Raw genomic sequence first — 14,070 nt, 5'->3', positions numbered from 1 at the left:
CACATAGATGCTGTCTGGCCTGCTGAGTTCCTCCAGCATTTTGTGTGTTGCTCAGATTTCCAGCATCTGCAAATATTTCCTCTTGCTTGTGGTGAGACTCAAGGCCAGTTTGGAAATACATTTTCATCCAGAGAGTGGCAAGAGTAAAGAACTCATGGCCTGGAAGAGCAGTGGCAGATAAAATAATGGTCCAACTTGTCCATACTGACCATGATACTATCGAGGCTAGTGCCAGTTGCCTATACGTGGTCCATATCCTTCTAAACCTTTCCTATTCATGTACTTGACCAAGCATCTTTTAAAAGTCATTATTGTACCTGCCTCAACAATTTCCCTGTCAGTTTATTCAATTTTTGCATCACCTTCTGTTTGAAGTAGTTTCCCCCTAGGTTCCTTTCAAATCTTTCCCCTCTGACGTTTAACCTATGCCTCTAGTTTTCAGTTCCCTTTCCCAGTGCCTCTCATGAGTTTTTACACATCTGTTCAAACAGTACAGCAGTAACCTATATGGATTGAACAGCAGTAACCAATAAGGCTGTGGATCAAAAGCTGGGAAGTGGGACTTTGAACAGCACCAAGTTCAGGAACAGTTATTACCTTTCAACCATCAGGCTCCTGAACCAGCGTGGATAACTTCACTCACCTCAACACTGAACTGATCACCAAACACAACCTATAGATTCACTTTCAAGGAAGCTACAAATCATGTTCTCAGCGTTGTTTGTTTGTATATTTGTATTTGCACAGCTTGTCTTCTTCTGCACATTGGTTGCTTGTCAGTCTTTGAGTTGTTTTTCACTGATTTTGTTGTATTTCTTTGCTTTACCGTAATGTCTGCAAGAAAACAAATCTCGAGATAGTATACGGTGACATATGCATACTTTGATATTAAAATTTATTTTGAACTTTGTACTTTGAACATGGAGAGGAGGAACTGAATGACCATCTTTCGTGAAGGAACTTTCAACTGATTTTATTTGTCCAAATTTACAATGCTCATCTTTGCTGTTCTACATGAAACGTAGCTTAAACTCTATAAAGCGAGGCTCAAAGCAAATTAAACACATTTGAATTTGTTGAATGTTTGGCCTGAAATTCACTAATTAGCCCTATACAAAAACTAACACCATCCCAACATTAAAGTGTCTTTGAACAAAGCCTTTTTCATTTTCATTATTTTCATCTGTGGTTTCCTGTATTAAGTCAATACCGTCTCACTGCACCACAGGGCAAAAACAATCACACTTAAAACAATATTGCCATATGGCAATTGTTGTTTGGGTGTTTGTGCTGAAAAAATCATTTGTGTATTACAATTAAATAACACCATCAAAAATTAAACCCAACTGCCACAACAACCACAACAAAATCTGTACAGAACAAATTGTAATTTCAGGGCAAATTTCCATAATGCAACAAGATATTAAACTTCCAACTGGGAAAAGTGCAATCACCAGCTGCTTACACAATTTCATGGCAGATTCCCATGTGAATCATCCACCCAGCAATAATTAGTGCAATTTACCAATGACATACATTGCTATGACAATCATACTAAGTAATGCAAAATTATGCCAGATATTCTCATTGTTTGATAGTAAACTTTGCTATTCTGTAAATTATGTACATTTGTTTACTCTAAACCACCATGGTGGCTGAACATCTACTTTCAAAACTGCTAATAAACTTTCTATCATGTGGACTATTGAATCCTGTGGGAGAAGGTTTAAAACTGATCTGCTGCTCCTATCATACTAATGCCAGGTATACTCTATCAGCTGCCCTGCCCTCTTCCAGAGTTGGACTGTGACGGTTCATTCTTTTGCAAGAATGAACCGTCAGTTCAAGAAGACAACTCACCGCCACCTTTCCAAGAGTAGTTAAAGCTGGATAATAAATGACTGTGTTTCCCATAATCACAGACATGAGAAAATCTGCAGATGCTAGAAATCAGAGGCAACAATGGTCCTGGCATCATTGGGCTTCAGGATTAGTCCTGAAGAAGGGTCTCGGCATGACACCTCTATTGTTTAAGTCATCAATAGATGCTCCTGACAAGCTGAGTTGCTCCAGCATTTTGTGTGAGTTTTCTTTGATGTTTCCCATAATGCCCAAGTTCTGAAAAAAAACACAAATTTTAAAAATGTGTTAGTGAGTTCAGACATGCTTTCAATATAAAAAAGACAGGCACTTAACAGAAGCAGAAAATATAATTCAGAAAATACTGAGGTATCCTTGCAAAATCTGTTTGGTTGAACAGTTAAACCACAGACTTGTCTATTCTTTACTCCAGATTTTCCCAATGCAGAACATATTGCTGTGTACTACCTATTGAAAAGGAAGTGAAATTTAAGTTGAAGTTTCCATTCAAACTTTCTTTATTCATGTTTTTTTTGGGGGGATCAAGATGTCATGTTGTCCATCCATAATCACTCATGAGTAGGTGCATTGAACCACTGAATTCTTTCTGGAGAAGGTATTCCCTTGGTGCTGTCAATATTGAGTTGCAGGGTTTAGATCCGGCAGTGATGAGGGATTGGTGATGTATTTTCAAATCAGCATACAATGTGACAAGGACAGAAAACTCCAGGTGGTGGTATACCTGACAGGTGGCCGAGGTTTCAGGTGTGGGGAGTTGTCAAAGATGCTCACACAAGTTATTGCAGTGGCTCTTGTGGATGGTATGCACTGCAACCATCTTGTTCAGTGGTGGAGGGAATGAATACTTAGAGGAGTTGTTAGATTTTAATCAAGCAGGCTGCTTTGTCCTGAATGGTATTCATCTTCTTAAGTGTTGTGGAGTTAGAGAGTATTCTACTGGACTTCTGGCTTGTGCTTTTCCAGTGCGCTGTCAGGAAGTGAGTCACTCACTGCAGCACACCCTGCCTCCGACCTGCCCTGCTCAGCTCCCATGTATAAGTTATGTCACTGGCACAGTTGGCATTCTTGACTGAGAGGAAACAGCAGTCGAAATCTGTGCATTTTATAGAACAAGTAAGTAGTCATCTGACGAACACATTGATTAACTTTATTGCTTTTTAAGTCGTGGGGAGGGGGTTTATTGCTATGGGAAACATTTGATTTAGTTGCAAAATCTATTGTATGATTGACAAGAACTCAGTTACAGAGAAAGGTTGAATAGGTTAGGACTTTATTCCCTGGAGCGTAGAAGGATGAGGGGAGATTTGATAGAGGTATATAAAATTATGATGGGTATAGATAGAGTGAATGCAAGCAGGTTTTTTCCACTGAGGCAAGGGGAGAAAAAAACCAGAGGACATGGGTTAAGGGTGAGGGGTGAAAAGTTTAAAGGGAACATTAGGGGGGGTTTCTTCACACAGAGAGTGGTGGGAGTATGGAATGAGCTGCCAGACGAGGTGGTAAATGCGGGTTCTTTTTTAACATTTAAGAATAAATTGGACAGATACATGGATGGGAGGTGTATGGAGGGATATGGTCCGTGTGCAGGTCAGTGGGACTAGGCAGAAAATGGTTCGGCACAGCCAAGAAGGGCCAAAAGGCCTGTTTCTGTGCTGTAGTTTCTATGGTTTATGGTTTTAACTGAGTGATTTTGAATCAGCATCAAAGCAGTAAAGAATCACAGAAACTTTATTCACAGAAAGGAGGACAAGTGAGAGTCTAAAACAGGGGTTCCCAATTTGGGATCCATACACCCTTTGGTTAATGGTAAGGCTCCATGGCTTAAAAAAGGTTGGGAATCTCTGGTCTGAAGGAAGGACGCCATTTCAAACTCAGATGAGGAGGAATTCTCCAGCCAGATGGTGGTGAGTTTGTGGAATTCATTGCCACAGATGGTTACGGAGGCCATGTCATTGAATAGATTTGAAATGGAGGTTGATAGGTTCCTGATCAGTAAAGGTTACGAGGAGAAGGCAGCAAAATAGGTTTGAGAGGCCGAATAATTTGACCAGGATAGAATGGGAAGACTCAGTGGGCCAAATAGCCTAATTCTGCTGTTATGCCTTATGGTCTCATATGTGTGTACACGTGAGATGTATGTATGTATGTGTGTGTGTGTGTGTGTGTGTGAGAGAGAGAAAGCGAAAGAGAGAGAGAGACACAGAGAAAGAGAGTGAGACAGGGAGAAAGGGAGAGAACCTATGGATGCATGGCCATATGTGTGTATATGTGACAGGTCTGTGTGTGTGTATATAGAGAGGGAGAGGGAGGGAGAGGGAGGGAGAGAGGGAGAAACCTATGGATGCATGGGCATATGTGTGTACACGTGAGATTTGTGCATGGGTGTGTTGACATACGGAGCACAGGTTCTTTTTGGGTGTGTGTGAAGTTCCTGTTAGATGCTATGGAGTGGCACAGAAAGCTTCATGTCGAATCCCCAGGAGAGAGAACTAATTTAAAATCTCTGCAAAAATTAACCTAGGACAAAAATCTTCTGAAAACAGGAGCTGGTTGTAGACCAGGAGGAACAGAGACAGGCTCACCCCTATTGACATCAATGGATCTGAGGTTGAGAGGGTAAACAGCTTTAAGTTCTTTGGCATAAACATCACCGAGGATCTCACGTGGTCTGTACAGACTGGCTGTGTGGTGATAAAAGCACAACAGTGCCTCTTTCACTTCAGCCAGTTGAAGAAGTTTGGCATGACTCCGCAAATCCTAAGAACTTTCTACAGGGGCACAATTGAGAGCATCCTGACTGGCTGCATCACTGCCTGGTATGGGAACTGTACTCCCCTCAATCACAGGACTCTGCAGAGAGTGGTGCGGACAGCCCAGCGCATCTGTAGATGTGAACTTCTCACTACTCAAGACACTTACAGAGACAAGTGCATAAAAAGGGCCCGAAAGATCATTGGGGACCCGAGCATACAGGAAACAGTACCGCAGCATAAAAGCCAGGACCAACAGGCTTTGAGACAGCTTCTTCCACCAGGCCATCGATTAATTCATGCAGATACAATTGTATTTCTATGCTATATTGACTGTTGTACGTACGGAGATGTAACATAAAGATTTTCACTCCTCATGTATGTGAAGAATGTAAGAAATAAAGTCAATTCAATTCAGTTCAGAGTAGCCGGCAGAAGTAAATGACAAAATGATCAGTTTTGCTTCCACTATCCAAAGCCAAGGCCCAGAGTTTCCATGCAGCAGGGCCACTGCTCACACTTGTCACTCACTCTCCTGGTGAGTCCACACTATGACAGGTGCATCACTTGCCAAGAACCCTCAGGCCATAGCCAATCATCAAAACTGTCCTAGAAGATTAAACATTTTTAAATGCCATTCCCATTGAGACATAGTCAAAAACAACTACAGTTATTATCCTATAATTAAATACATTAAAGACTATATTATGGTTTAATTATTAATTACATAGACATGAGGAAAAGCATCTAAGTAGATTCAATAAATTAAATTACCAAAGACCCTTGCAGCCTGTTTTCTCCTTTGAATGATTCAAAGACTGCATAAATAAATGTTTCTGTGCCAACTTTAACAGTAACTATTCAAAAGGAAGAAACTGATTATGAGCTCTGGAGTCCTACAGGAAGTCCTTATTCCGTTGCTGGACTCCTGACATTAGGGTTTCCAAACTTATGCTGTAGCCCTGAATTCTAAACAATTGTGGGGGCATGTCTTCCATGAAAATTCAAGCCAGTAACTTGCATTTACATAGTAGCATTCAACACTGAAAATTATCCCAAAGTTTGGAAGGTATAGCAACCAGTTAATTCAGTAATAAGGAAGAAACAAAGATGCTTAACAAAAAGAAAACAACAGGAACAAAAAATGATGATGTTCATAAAGGAAGAGTCTGCCTCCCCCACCAGGTTGCGAACACAGTTTTCATATTACTTGCTTGTAAGATGTTTCCCTATACATATTTGTCCTTTTGACATTCTGTGCTGTGAGTGAGATTCCCTGCCAGTCTCATGGCCATGTGCAACCCGCTCTCTGGTGCCTTAGTCAAAACGGAACGACCAGTTGAACCCATGCAGGGTTGAAAGAGCAAACTGCTGTACAGGGTTCGTGACACAAACTGAACTCAAGTTACTTTGCAAACAGGAGTTACTTGGTCTGGTTACAATTCCAAACTCACGTCACTCTGATTGCTCCAAAAATAATGTTACCGTAAGATCTTAAGGCATGACAGCAGAATTAGGTCATCCAGCCCATCAAGCCTGCTCCACCATTCCATCATGGCTTATTTATTTTCCCTCTCAGTCCCATTCTGCTGACCACTCCCCATAACCTTTGACACTCCGACAAATCAGGAAACAATCTTTAAATATAACCAATGACTTGGCCTCCACAACCAAATGTGGCAATGAATTTCACAGATTTTCCACCCTCTGGCTAAAGAAATTCCTCAACTCTTTTCTAAATTGATGTCCGTGTAGTCCGAGTCTGTGCCCTCTAGTCCTAGACTCTCCTTCTGTTGGAAATATCCTTTCCATGTTCACTCTATCCAGGCCTTGCAATATTGGATAGGTTTGTGAGATTACTCTCAATCTTCTAAACACCAGCAAGTACAGGACCAGAGCTATAAAACGTTCCTCATATGTTAATCCTTTCATTCTTGTAAACCTCACTGGGCTCTCTCTAATGCCAACACATCCTTCCTTGGATATGGAGCCCAGAACTGCTCATAAAACCCCAAATATGGTCTGATAAACAGCTTATACATCCTTGCTTTTATATTCTAATCCTCTCAAAATAATAAATACCATCATTGTCTTTGCTTTTCTTTCTACTGACTCAACTTGCAAGTGAACCTTTAGGAAATTCTGCACTAGGACTTCTCAGGTCTCCAACTTCTGAATTCACTCCCTGTTTAGAAAATAGACTATGCCTTTATTCCCTCTACCAGAGTTGCATGGCCATACACTTCTGTACGCTGCATCCCATATGCCACTTCGTTGCCCATTGGGCCAACCTGTCCCAAGTCCTACTGCAGACACCCCGCTTCCTCAACACTACCTGCCCCTCCACATAACTTTGTATCCTTTGAACGCTTGGCCATAAAGCCATCAATTCCGTCATCCAGATCACTAACACATAACATGGAAAGCAATGGACTCAACAGCGACCCTGTAGAACACCTCTAGTTACCGGCAGTCAACCAGAAAAGGCCCCCTTTACTCTCCCTGCTGGTAAGGATAGGAAAGCAATACTGTTAAAACAACTGCTGGAAGAGATCTATAAATGAATAGCAGATGACAATTTTTAAATCATTGCTGAACTTCAATCAGATTTTTGGTAGGATACATCCCTGATGTTTTTCAAGTTAGTTATTGCAGGACAGCTAAATGTGAATGGAATGTATCACACATTAATTCCAGATATGCAAAGATGAATGTTAGTTTTCTACTTAGAATAACATTTACAATGCCCTCAGACCCCCTGTTTTTTGTCTTGCTAATCCTGATCTAGCCTCCTCTCCCCACTCCAAACAACCCCCACCACCTTAACTGCAATCAGTTTGCGTGACTTCATTAGTTGAGGAGAGGTTGATTATAGAGATGACACATTTTCTTCTTTGCAAAGTGCATGCTGCAGAGATCAGGCCACTTTTAGACACCAGACAACCAGTCACAGAAGGATTTTAAAGCAAGATATGTATCCTTTCGAATGGAAAGTAATGAACATTCAGCGTTGGTCAAAAAATGTCAGTTCCACAGGTCAGAATTTATCTTTCGGTGAATAATTTTCAATGCCAGTTTATCATTTCCTCTTATGGAAAGTTCTCCCATATCTCACTCTGGTGGTGATCAGTTGAAGAAGGCTGAAACGGAGTGGCTTACATGGATGTTTTATTTGTGAGTGTGCTGCAGATGTGTTCCCTCTCAGTCTAGTCAGTGTGTTCATGGGGGAGAGAGACTACAGCCTGCCAAGTTCCCCAGCGGGACATTTTTACTGGATTCATTTCAGTTAGTTCAAATGGAATCCCACATTGACTTTAATGTTTAACAGTGGTAAAGATAACATGTTCTAATAGCTTTTGTGACACTACTAGTATCAGACTACATTTGTCTCATGAACATACTCCCTCAGCTTTGTCCAAATACAATTTCTTCAATCAGCACAAACATCACAATTTTAGCACCACAGACAACAGAGTCCCATTAAAACAAAATAATAAACTTAATTCATAAACTGTTTGGAGTATATAACCAAAGACATTATTATTTGTGTAAAAGGATGGCACCTTTAACATAGAGACATAGAAAACCTACAGCACAATACAGGCCTTTTGGCCCACAATGCTGTGCCGAACATGTACTTACTTTAGAAATTACCTGGGGTTACCCATACCCCTCTATTTTTCTAAACTCCATGCACCTATCCAGTGTCTCCTAAAAGACCCGAACTGTAAGTATTTGTTTGAATATCACACTCAGTGTGTATCTATTTTATTATATAACATAGAACAGTATACGATGATCAGCCCATGATGTTGTGCCATCCTTTTAACATACTTTAAGATCAATATAACCCTTCCCTCACACATAGCCCTCCATTTTTCTTTCGTGCATGTGCCTATCGAAGAGTCTCTTGTGTCCCTAATGCATCTGTCTCTGCCACCTTCCCTGGTGGTGTTTTCCCACACCCAATGTTGTTTAAAAAAAACAAACTGTATAAAAACATACCTCTGATATCCTCCCTGTACTTTCCTCCAGTCACCTTAAAATGATGTCCTCTGTCATAGTAGTCATTTCGGCCCTGGGTAAAAGTCTCTGGCTGTCCTCTTTATCTATGCCTCTTCTTATCTTGTACACTTTTATTAAGTCACTTCTTATCCACCATCACTCCAAAGAAAAAAATCCTAGCTTGCTCAATCTTTCGTCATAAGACATGCTCTCTAATCCAGGCAGCATCCTGACAAACCTCATCAGCACTCTCTCTGAAGCTTCCACATCCTTCCTATAATGAGGCGACCAGAATTGAACACAATACTCTAAGTGTGGTCTAACAGAGTTTTATAGAGCTGCAACACTAGCGTGCGGCTCTTGAACTCAATCCCCTGACTAATGAAGGCCAAAACACCATAAGACTCCTTAACCACCCTGTCAACTTGCACTGCAACTTTGAGGGATCTATGGGATGTAGACCGCAAGATCCTTCTGTTACTCCACTCTGTAATCCTGCCTTCATGTTCAACCTTCCAATTTGTATCACTTTACACTTTTCCAAATTAAACTCCAAAAGGCACTTCTCAGCTCAGCTTTGCATCCTATCAATGACCAGTTGTAACCTATGACAACCTTCTACACAATCCAGAGCACTATCAACCTTTGTATCCTCTGCAAACTTACTATCCCACTTGTCTATTTTCTTGTTGCGAGTTTGATCGAAGTCACCAGAGAGATACTGGAGTTAGGGATATGAAAGTCTTTATTAGTCATGACAAACAGACTTTCTCTTGGAGACCATCTTGGTAGAGCCCCCCAAACTCAAACTATATGACATTCTTATAGCTCTAAGGTCAAAGTTCAATACAGTTTCAATAGTTACGATGACACTGTTTACTTCAATACTTTGGGTTGACAAATGGTTCCTTTGGGGTACATATTTAGAGTGGATAGCATCTGAATGTCCTTTATTTCCCATTGAAAGCTTCCCTAAATTTAATTACAATGGTGTAAATAACCTAAACCTGTGGTTGCCTGGATTATTGAGGGGCAATTAACACAACCAAATTAACACAAATATCTTATCATTTGACTGATGCAAATACAAATTTTAGGCTGTGGGAGAGTCAGTGCTTTTAACTTCAGTTTATTACAATAAGACAATTTTATAAACATCACAATATAAATTTATCACAATTTACAATAAGAAATGAAGATTGGTCCTTGCTTGAATTAATATCTGCTACATTCACAGAACTCCACAATACTTCCTTACATTACTCATCTAAGTCATTTACAAACATCACAAAGAGCAGGGGTCCTGGAACAGATCCCTGCAAAACACCACTGGCCACCGACCTCCGGGTAGAATGCATTCCATCCACTACCATGCTCTGCTTTCTAGGGGCAAGCCAACTCTGAATCTGAGCCACCAAGTTACCTTGATTCTGTTTAATTATCTATACAGAAGAACATACAGCAACGTGCAGGGTTTTATAGAAGATATTAAAGCATTGATATAAATTTCAACCACAAAAGCATCAAAGAAAGTGGAGTGAAGACACGAGAGAATGCAGGACCTGGATTCTGGAGCAAAAAAAAAATTTAGCAGTCAAAGAAAGATTAATAGATTAATAGGGCTGACATTTCTTCTCAGATGTTGGTTTTCATCTTACAAACTGCACCATTTCTTTTGTAAGTTGCCCTGATAATCTTCCTTTTATAATTTTTTCCTTTGTAGTTGATCCACTACAACTCCCATATACAGGACATCTGGCAGTTAATAGAGAAATGTTTGATATTGAACTTCGTCACGAGGTTGCGCAGGTTGACTGTGTGGTTGAGAAGGCATATGGTGCATTGGCCTTCATCAACTGTGGGACTGATTTCAAGAGTGAGAGTTAATGTTGCAGCTATATAGGGCCCTGGTCAGACCCCACTTGGAGTACTGTGCTCAGTTCTAGTCACCTCATTACAGGAAGGATGTGGAAACTATAGAAAGGGTGCAGAGGAGATTTACAAGGATGTTGCCTGGATAGGAGGGGTACATGCCTTATGAGAATAGGTTGAGTGAACTTGGTCTTTTCTCCTTGGAGCGACAGACGATGAGAGGTGACCTGATAGAGGTGTATAAGATGATGAGAGGCATTGATCGTGTGGATAGTCAGAGGCTTTTCCCAGGGCTGAAATGGCTCAAAAGAGAGGGCACAGTTTTAAGGTGCTTGGAAGTAGGTACAGAGGAAATGTTAGGGGTAAGTTTTTTTATGCAGTGAGTGGCTGCCAGTGACAGTGGTGGAGGCAGATACAATAGGGTCTTTTAAGAGACTCTTGGATAGGTACATAGAGCTTAGAAAAATAGAGGATTATGGGTAACCTTAGGTAATTTCTAAAGTAAGTACATGTTCAGCACAGCATTGTGGGCTGAAGGGCCGATATTGTGTTGTAGGTTTTCTATGTTTTAATATTTCTATGTATATCACTAACAGGAGAGCAAGTCGAGATTTGTTTTTATAACGCTGCCAGGAATATGAAAATTCTTGGAGGAAACATATTATTGAAATATACCTTGTACATGAACTGACATTGGGCAGTTGATTGAGGTGATGTACACATAAACTCTAGGTTCAAATCTTTGGCAAACTACCTTAGGCTAGGCCTAGAGGCATATGACAGGTATTTATTTGACCAAAATGTTTTCAGAATATGTACCTGCTGTAACCTCTTGAAGCAAGTTTCTAAAATGAAAGCAATGTGAGTTTTGACACCTATTCCCAGTGCTGTTACATGTTAAAGAACAATTAAAAAATTATCTGTGTCTATCATCTCACTGCATGTCAGCACAAAAACAGATCAAGTAAGTTTTCATTCTTGCATTAAGAAACTGGCTTATACTTTTATATAACCTTCAGTTTTAACATACAAGTATCCCATGTGTTCTGGTTGGAGATCAGCTAGATCACCTACATTGTAATCTTGTTCACAATACACACCAATATCTGTCCTCTGTCTGCACAGTCAGGCTAAAACAATATTGGAAAGTGAATCTGATCAGTCAATCCCCAAAGACCTGGATGAGTCCTACAGGAAGTCCAATGAATTTGACGCACACAGTCAAGGTTAGTAAACACACTTTCACATGCTCTTTCCCAACATCTGCCTCATATCTCTCAATGCATCAGCTATCTACAGCCCCAAGAATCAAGACAAATCAAATATCCACACATCCCAGTGTAGCTCTGTACACTTACCTCTGCTCAAGCCTTGCACTGCAAGACAAATTTATTGTCAAGTGCACAAGCACAGTGGAGTACAATGAAAAAACTGCCTGCAGCAGCATCTCAGGCACCTAGGTAGACAATGCACAGAACATACATTTTATTAAATGCATATGTAAATTATACAGGATAGTGAAGAGTGAGAGAGAAGAGAAAAAAGTACGTGTAACGCTCAGCTCTATCGGCTCGTGTTTATCTAGCGGAAAACCTGTCCGCCCGCCCGACTGTGTCTCACAGTTACTTCGTTGCTGTGTAATGCCACCTGGTACAAGCTCACACATCAATTATCAGACAGCACATAATGTACACTTTACAGATTACACTTTATAAATCTTACTGGGACTTTGAGATGAATAGAAATACAATATAAAAGAGAAAGAAAAAGGTGCCAGACTTATCAAAGTTCAACTTCTCTGTGCACACAAGTTGGAGCTCAAATAACGGGGTCTTCTCTTCACCCTGCAATCCCCTCTGACCCCCTCGGCTCGCCGCTCGGGACCAACCACGGTGGTCGACCAGAGCGCTTCCAGCATGTCCTTCTTCTCCGGGGCTCCTCCTGGAAAGCCTCCCAAACCACACAGTTTCCAGCCATATGAGACAGAATATCACCCACAAAAAGAATAACATGGACACTCATTAGTTCGTTCTCTCCTTTATCAATGATATAACCCAAACAAGCTGCTAGAAAAAGAACCACTGTCTCAGCAGTTACCATCACAGAGAAGCCATTTTAATTATAACATAACAAAGAAGCCATTTTGATTAAGCCTACGCAGTCACATAAAAGAAGAAACCCCTTATATATGCAAAAAAACGAACCTTAGTGAAAAAAAGACACAACAACAGGCTATTCAATGACTGCAGCCATATTCCCTCCTTCCAGGGAAGGTGAAATAAAAATGATGTCAGCAGCAGGAGAGAGCAAAGGGAAAGCATGGTCCAGCAACGGTCCTTGCAACCTCCACCAAAGGCAGAATGCTGAGCCCTGGTGAAGCAGCTTCTACAGGGTTATGGCACCCAGTCAACATTCAAACCCTTCTCGCATTTCAGCAGCCTCACGCAATGTTCTCCTCTGGTTCTAATGCATCTCCCACAACCCCACCTGATCTCACCAAACCCTAATCTTTGCGTCCTCCTTCTTTCAGAGTCAAAATCTAGCATGGGCAGTTAAATAAAAGCGCCATGTTAATCAATACACTCCTCATACAAATATGTTTATAAAGGTTACCTTTATTTAGAACATGTCAATGTTCAAAGTGTATTTATTATCAATGTATACTATATACAACCTTGAGATTCATGTCCCAACATGTAGCCAAAGAACAAAGAAACCCAATAGAACCCATTAAAAACAGAAGATTGTCAAACAGAAAAAAAACTGTGCAGAAAAAAAGCAAACTGTGCAAACAACAGAAATAAGCAAATAACATTCAGAACTGAGGTTCACGAATGTGAGTCGACAGTCATGAAGCTAGTCATCACTGCAGCCAATCCAGGAGCTTGTTAGCTGTAGGCCACGGCCTCAGTTCAGTGCAGAGACAAATGAACCTTGCTAAGCACTGAGCTGGACACTGGCCTGTCCCTCTCCTTTGGCCCCAACACCCTGGCCTTTTCAATCTGGCTCTGCTAAAGCTCAGGGCATTCTCGCTCTTGGACCTGGGCCCTACTGCCTGTACATCGAAGCATACAGTGAAGTGCGTAATTTGCAGCAAATCAGTGTCGCGAGTGTCGCCACACTTCTAGTGCCGACATATCATGCCCTAACCATACATCCTTTTGGAACATGGGAGGAAACGGGAACACCCAGAGGAAATACATGTGATCGTGGGGAAAACCTACAAACTCCTTACAGGAAGCTGCGAGAATTGAAACTCTATCAGCGAAAGCAGGCGCTGGAAACCACTGTGCTAAGCAACTAGTCATCAATTTAACAGGACTGGTTTGGTGGAGTTAAAGATATGGACGGTGCTTTGCGGAGGAGGAGGATGTGATAGAGAAGTGTTTTCTTTCCACCGTTAAATGTTGGTTTGTCAATAAAGGTGAGCATATAGCATCAGTTCAGTGCTCACAATGGCAGTGATGACAGCATTGGAGAAAGAATGATATCACGATCTGCAGACCTTGGGCTTAACGGAGATTTTGACAATGCTGAAACCCTCTCCAGTATTGTTGACAGT

The 14,070-nt window shown here is 41.0% G+C and overlaps 1 long non-coding RNA gene across 1 annotated transcript; it reads right to left on the bottom strand.

Annotated features, from left to right (window-relative positions):
- LOC134342338 (uncharacterized) lies at positions 1-12,081 on the bottom strand. The gene is made up of 3 exons (XR_010017000.1): positions 11,867-12,081; positions 1,861-2,118; positions 1-834 (listed from the first exon to the last, which is right to left on the bottom strand). It is a non-coding gene; the product is annotated as an uncharacterized LOC134342338 (long non-coding RNA).
- Between the last annotated feature and the right edge of the window lie 1,989 nt (positions 12,082-14,070).

This window comes from Mobula hypostoma, chromosome 2 (assembly GCF_963921235.1).
Source record: "Mobula hypostoma chromosome 2, sMobHyp1.1, whole genome shotgun sequence".
Taxonomy (NCBI): Eukaryota; Metazoa; Chordata; class Chondrichthyes; order Myliobatiformes; family Myliobatidae; genus Mobula; species Mobula hypostoma.
This window is presented reverse-complemented; position numbering and strand designations above follow the sequence as displayed.